The sequence below is a fragment of the Macaca fascicularis genome, chromosome 10, assembly GCF_037993035.2.
Source record: "Macaca fascicularis isolate 582-1 chromosome 10, T2T-MFA8v1.1".
Lineage (NCBI taxonomy): Eukaryota > Metazoa > Chordata > Mammalia > Primates > Cercopithecidae > Macaca > Macaca fascicularis.
The window spans coordinates 39,077,640-39,085,000 of NC_088384.1; positions in this window are offsets into that span (position 1 = coordinate 39,077,640).

Below are 7,361 nucleotides of genomic sequence, written 5' to 3' on the forward strand. Positions count from 1 at the left end.
GCCTAGTGTGAAAAACCGAATATCCCCAAATAAAAACTAGAAAGAAGCTGTCTCTGAAACTGCTTTGTCGTGTGTGGATTCATCTCACAGAGTGAAACCTTTCTTTTGATATACCAGGTTGGAAGCGGCCCTTTTGTAGAATCTGCAAAAGGACATTTGGGAGCTATTCGAGGCCTAGGGTGAAAACCAGGAAACTGTAGATAAAAACTAACAAGAAGCTATCTGTAAAACTGCTTTTTAGCGATGTGTAGATTCCTCTTACTGAGTTAAACCTTTCTGTTGATTCAGCAGATTGGAAGCATTTTGTTGTTGTTGCTGTTGTTGTTGTTGTTGTTGTTGTTGTTGTTGTTGTTGTTGTAGTAGTATTTTTTTCTTAATATTTTTATTTTTTTTAAGACAGACTCTCACTCTGTCCCCCAGGCTGGAGTGCAGTGACACCATCTCGGCTCACTGCAACCTCTGCCTTCCAGTTGAAGGGATTCTCCTGCCTCAGCCTCCCAAGTAGTTGGGATTACAGGCACCCGCTACCAAGCCCGGCAAATTTTTTGTGTTCTTGGTAGAGATGGGGTTTCACCGTTTTGGCCAGGCTGGTCTCGAACTCCTGACCTCAGGTGATCCACCCGCCTCTGCCTCCCAAAATGCTGGGATGACAGGCGTGAGCCGCTGCACGCGGCCGATTGGAAGCAGTTCTTTGCAGAATCTTCGAAGGGACATTTGGGAGCCCTTTGTGGCTCCTGGTGAAAGTGAACATCCCCAGAGGAAAAGGAGAAAAACTGCTGCTGGTGAAACTGCTTTTTGACGTGTGGATTCACCTCGAACGGATAATTCTTTTGAACCAGGAGGTTGGAAACACGCTTTCCGTAGAATCTGTGAGGGGACATTTGGAAACCCATTGAGGCCTACGTTGGAAAACAGACTATCCACAGATTAAAACCAGAGAGAGGCTATCTGTCACATTGATTTGTGATGCGTAGATTGATCTCTTAGCGATACACCATTCTTTGGATTCATCAGGTTAGAAACACTTTTTTTGGGCAGTCTCTCTGAATGGATTTTTGGGAGTCCCTTTAGGCCTATGGTGAATCACCGAATATTCCCAGATGAAAAATAGAAAGAATGTATTTGAGAAACTGCTTTGCGATGTGTGGACTCATCCTAAAGAGTTACACCTTTCTTTTGATTAGGCAGGTTGGAGACACTCTCTTTGTAGAGATTCCAAAGGGACATCTGGGAGCCCTTGAGGCCTACGGTGAAAAACTGAATATCCCCAGACAAAGACCAGAGAGAATATGTCATTGAAACGGCTTCGTGATGTCTGGGAGCTCTCTCTCTCTCTCTCTCTCTCTCTCCCCCCCCCCCGCTTGTCTCTCTCCCTGTGTCCCTGTGTCTGTCTTCTGTCTTACTCTCTTTCTCTGCCTGTCCTTCTGTCTGTTGGTCTCTCTCTCTCTCTCTCTCTCTCTCTCTCTCTCTCTCTTCCCCCCCGTCTGTTTCTCTCTCTCTCTCTCTGTCTGTCTGTCTCTCTCTCTCTCTCTCTCTCTCTCTCTCTCTCTCTGTTTCTCACTGTCTCTCTCTGTCCGTCTCAAAAAAAAAAAAAAAAAAGGATAGATACATGCATGCATGCATGCATACATACATACATACATGCATACATGCATACGTACAATTAAAAATTTGAAATAAAATAAAAGGAATAACTAGGCCCGGCGCGGTGGCTCAAGCCTGTCATCCCAGCACTTTGGGACGCCGAGGGTGGTGGATCGCTGGATCACGAGGTGGTCAGACCAGCAGGGCCAGTATGGTGAAACCCCGTCCGTCTCTAGTCAAAATACCAAAAATTAGCCGGGCATGGTCGTGCGCGTCTGTAATCTCAGCTACTCGGGAGGCCGAGCTGAGGCAGGAGAATCACTTGAACCTGGGAGGCGGAGGTTGCAGTGAGCCGAGATCGCGCCACTGTACACCAGCCTGGGCGAGAGAGGGAGACAACCTCTCAAACAATTAAAAATAAAAGTAAAAATGAAAGTAAAATTAAAAATTAAAAAAAAAAAAGAAAAGGAAAATGAAATAATTAAAAAGTGAGTTTCCGGGAAAAGAGGGAAGAAGAAAAAAAAAGAAAAAAGAAAACAGTCCCACAGTGACATAAACACATGCCTCTCGCCTTTCGAGGCGTCAGTGATGCTACGAATGATGCGCAATTTTTTTTTTTAACTTCCTTTTATTTTATTATCATTTATTGTTTGACACGAGCCTCGGAGGCCCTCCCTCCCTCCCTCCCTCCGTCCCACTCCCTCCCTCCGTCCCACTCCCTCGTTGCCCACACAACTTCAGGAGACAGACCCTGGCTGGGCCAGATTGTTCTTCTCTTTGAGCAGTTGTTTCCCTGACTTTCTTCGTGTCTTTAACCCGTGTGGACTCTTCTGCTCGGATTTCAGAGATGGCAGCTCCACTTCAGGCCTTGTTGTTAGTGGGGGCTTTCCTGATTCTCCCCACATGTAGTGAAAGCAGGTAGATTCGCCTCGCCTCGCCTCGCCTCGCCTCGCCTCGCCTCGCCTCGCCGCCTCCTCCTCCTCTCTCTCTCTCTCTCTCTCTCTCTCTCTCTCTCTCTCGATTGCTCGCTCGCTCGCTCGCGCTCGCGCGCTCTCTCTCTCTCTCTCTCTCTGCTGCTTTCTTGCTTTTTCTTTCTGTCTCTTTCTCTCTTTCTGTCGTGCTTTCTTGCTGTCTTGTTATCTTGCTTTCTTGCTTTGTCTTTCTTCCTGTCTTTCCTCTTTCTTTTTTTTTTCTTTCTTCTCTCGCCTTTCTTTCTCGCTGTCTTTCTCCCTCTCTCTCTCTCTTTCTTCTTTCTTTCTGTCTTTCTTTCTTTCTCTCTCTCTTTCTCTCTCTCTCTTTCTTTCTTTCTTTCTTTCTTTCTTTCTTTCTTTCATTTTTTTTTCTCTCTCTCTCCCCCAGCCTCTGAAAGTGCTGGGATCACAGGCGTCAGCCACCGCGCCTGGCCTATTTGCTTATGTTATGTTACCTTATTTTTTATTTATTCATTTTTATCTGTTTATTCATGTGTATGCATATAAATTTTTTTCTATTTTAATGTAGTTTTATATGTTATACCTATATACAAATGTAAGTACTTATATTGATATTTGTCTTCTCTTCTCTTCTCTTTTCTTCCTTTCTCTCCTTTAGGTTTTCCTTCCTTTCTTTCTTTCTCTGTTTCCTTCTTTATGTTTTCCTGCCTGCCTGCCCGCCCGCCCGCCCGCCCTCCCTCCCTCCCTCCCTCCCTCCCTCCCTCCTTCTCTGTCTGGATTCAGGAAGAGCCTACGCATTCTGTGTCTCCCTGTGTCCTCAACGACCCGCGACCGAGTCCTTGCTTGTTGTTTCTCCCACCGAGATGCCTCTCCGAACATCCACACGCCGTGGGTTGTCTTCTGACTGTGTCGCGGTCCATGCAGAGACAGGGTTTGGGGACCGTTTCTGTGGGGTTGGGGTACAGGGGCTGCGTTTTCGGCCTCGGGATAGCGTCTCTCGACTCACGGTTTCGGTTTTGCGGTCCGCGGGCCGGCCTGCCATCCGGATCTGTCTTGGTGACGTTCGCGACGGTTGTCGGACTCCATCTGGCGGCCGCTTTTATATCGTTCCCTTGGCTTCCGGAGCTGCGGTGGCAGCTGCCGAGGGAGGGGACCGTCCCCGCTGTGAGCTAGGCAGAGCTCCGGAAAGACCGCGGTCGTCAGCCGGGCTGTCCCGGTCGCGCCAGAGCTCTGGCGCGTCACTTGTGAGTCAGAGCTCAGGCGTGCAGGCTTATGTGGGGAGAGGTTGTCGCTGCGCTTTCGGGCCAGAGCCGGGTGTGGGGCTGCCGGGGTTGGTCGACCAGCACGCCGCGGCTCCCGAGGCCTGACCCGCGACCCGCGGGGACCCACCGGGCTTGGGGCGGGAGGCTGGGGACACCCTTCCCGGCCCGGTCGCGGGCCCGCGCGCATCCTGGCCGTCTGAGGCAGCGGCCGAATTTTTTCTCCAAGTCCCCGTGGGGAGCCGGGGACCGTCCTGCCTCGTCCCCCGGGTGCCGGGGAGCGGTCCCTCTGCCGTGACCTGTTGTTTGCAAGTCCCCGTGGGGAGTCGGAGAGCGCTCCCTGAGCGCGCGTGCGGCCCGAGAGGTCACACCTGGCCGGCCTTCGGTCCCTCGTGTGTCCCGGTCGTACGAGGGGACGGCCGAAAACGCTTCCGAGTCTCGCTCTGGAGACTCGGGCCGGCCCCTGCGTGGCACGGGTGGCCGGGAGGACGTCCCTGGCCCGGCGCTGCTCCGGCGTGTGTCCTGGGGTCGACCAGAGGGCCCTGGGTGCTCCGTGTCTGGCTGCGATGGTGGCGATTTTGGGGACAGATGCCCGTGTCGCGGGTTCCCTGGGCCGGCGGCGTGGTCGGTGACTCGACCTCCTGTCTCCTGGGGAGGTATATGTTTCACTCCGAGCCGGCATTTTGGGCCACCGGGTTATTGCTGACACGCTGTCCTCTGGCGACCTGTCGCTGGAGAGGTTGGGTCTCTTGGATGCGTCGCGGGTCTTCGGCCTCCCGGTGACCCGGCTAGCCGGCCCTGCTCGTGCTTGAGCCGCCTGCTGGGGCCCGTGTGCCCGGTCTCTCATGCATCCGAGCGTCCCAGCTCCCGGTGCCGCCTTGGGTCCGGGTCTCTGACCCACCTGGGGGCGGCGGGGAAGGTGGCGCGGGCTTACCGTGCCACCGTGCGCTCCCCGCTGCGGGCACCTGGGGCGGCCGTGACAACCCCACTCCCGCTGGCTCCGTGCCGTGCGTGTCAGGCATTCCTCGTCTCTGCCGGGTTGTCTGCCGCCCCTGTCCTGGGGCTGGGGATGGCCAGGCTGATCTGCTCGCTGGCCTCTGGGGAGGCTGTGGCTGGCCGGCCGACCCTGCTCCGGGGATGCTTTCCCTGATCGATGTGGTGATGTCACGCTCTCCCGGGCCGGGACCGAGCCGCGACGGGCGAGGGGCGGGCATTCGTGGTGAATGAGACCCGTTCTTCTCGTCCCGCCCGCGGGGTTTCCCCCGTCTCCCATCCCCGCCTGTGGGCGGTGCGTTGGGAGGCACTGGGGTGCGGAACCCGGCCCGACCTCGCTGTCCCGACCCCGCCGCCTGCCTCGTGGCGTCCGGCGTGGGTCGGCGGGGGTCCTCTGACGCAGCAGGCACCCCTCGCTTTCGCCTCTTGTGGTCGTCGCCTCGTGGGCCGCCCCCCTCCGCGGCGGTGGGGGTGCTGTCCCGCTGGCCCGCCGTGCTGCCCTCTCGGGTATTGCACGAGCGCTGGCTCCGCCTGGGCCTTTGCGGTGCTCCTGGAGCGCCCCGGGCTGTCTCTCAGGTGCCCGAGGCCGAGCGGTGGTGTGTCGCTCCCGCCCCCAGCGCCCCCTCCTCCGGTCGCCGCCGTGGTGTCCGCGCGTGGGTCCTGAGGGAGCGCGTTGGCTGTGCGGGTCGAGGCGGTTGAGTGAGACGCGCCCCTCCCACGCGGGGAAGGGCGCCGCCTGGTCTGGCGAGCGCACGTCCCGTGCTCCCCTCTGGCGGGTGAGCGCGGGCCGTGTGAGCGGTTGCGGTGGGCTCGGGCCGGCCACGCGTGCGCCGGCCGGCCGCCGAGGGGCTGCCGTTCTGCCTCCGATCGGTCGTGTGTGGGTTAACTGGAGGCGCCTTGCCTCACAGAAAGGAGGTGGGTGGACGGCGGGGGGCCTTGGGGGCTGTGCGCACGCGCGCCGGCCGGGCCCCTGCCCTGACCGCAAACGCTCAAGGTTGCCGCAGGTTTCTTCTCGCGCCGCAGGCCCCCTCCCTTCCCCAGGCGTCCCTGAGTGCCTCTGCGGGCCCGACGAGGGGCGACTGGCGGGTGGGGAGCGTGACCCACCCTCGGTGAGAAAGCCTTCTCTAGCGATCCGAGAGGTGTGCCTTGGGGTACCGGATCCCCCGGCCCGCCGCCTCTCTCTGTGTTGTGGTAGCGCTGCCGTAGCGACTCGCCTGCAGAGAACCCTCCTCCTCCGCTGTCCCCGCCTCGACGGGATGAGGTGGGGGGACAGTGAGGGTTCCGCCGGACCCCGCGGTGGGGGCCGAGCGCGCGGCTCGTCGTCTACTGTGGCCCGCGCCTCCCCCTTCCGAGTTGGGGGAGGATCCCGCTGGGCCGGGCCCGACGTCCTAGCGGATGGGAAGGCTGCTGCGAGCGGCGGGTGCGCGTGGCACTCCGTCTGGCGCGCGACGCCGCTCCCCGCTGTGAGCCGGCTCTCCGCCCGCTCCCGTGCCGAGCCGCGACCGCTGCCGATGACCGCGTTCGCGTGGCGCGGGGTGTGGGGCCGCCTGGTCCTTGGGGAGCGAGCCGTCCCCACGGGGCGGCGCGCCGGTCTCCCGGAGCGGGACCGGGTCCGGGACGGACGAGAAACGGGCGACATGTGGCCCCTGGTGTTGGGCTTGTGGCTGAGGTTGCTTCGGGGCCGCCGGTGGTGGGACCCGGGGCTCGTGAGGGGGTTGCTCGGTGGGCTGCCCAAGGGCCGTTCGGCGTCCCAGGCGGGGCGCCGCGGGACCGCCCTCGTGTCTGTGGCGGTGGGATCCCGTGGCCGTGTTTTCCTGGTGGCCCGGCCGTGCCTGAGGGTTGCTTGCCCGAGTTAGCCCCCTGCGGGTTCCCCGTGCCCTTGTCTCCGTGGCCCCCTGGCTCCTTGCCTGCCTTGTGCTCCTTTTCCCTGTCCGCCGCCTGCCGATCCTCTCTTCCCCGAGCGGCTCACCGGCTTTTATGCTGTTGGCCGCCCCGTCTGGGCCCGAACCCGGCTCCGCCTTCTGGGGGCGTCGCCGCCGCCGGCCACGCTGGTTGGCCCGGTGTCCGCGTACCCACGGCGCGCGCCTTCGGGGCCAGGTCGGTGGCGGCCCGGTGGGCGCCCGGAGGGTTTGGGTCGGCCTTGCGGTGCGTGTGGGGGGAAAAGCGGGTTCCGGGGGCTCTGGCCGCGTGCGACTGGGCGTGGCGGTGGGGGAGCCGCAGGGATCGCTGAAGGGGCCTGGTCGGCCGCTCCAGGTGCCACGCGGGGCCGCCTCCGTGCTCGGAGGCTGCTGGCGGTGAGACCCCCGCGTGCGTCCTGGTGGCGGTCGGCCGCGCCGGAGGTGTCCCCCGGCGCCCCCCCTCCCCGCTTGGCCGCCTGCCTCGCCCGGCGTCTCGTCTTGTCCCGGCCCGCTCTTCCGCATCGGGTCGGCGCGCGGCCCCCCCCAACCGGGTGCGCCTCGCTTCCCGGGCCTGCTGCGGCCCTCCCCCGAGGCGTGTGGTCTCGGGCGTTGTCGGCGTCGTGGGTGGGGGGGGGGAGGCCTGTCCTCTCCCCGCGTGGCGTCGCCCCGTTCGGCGCGTGCGTGCGCCCGAGTGC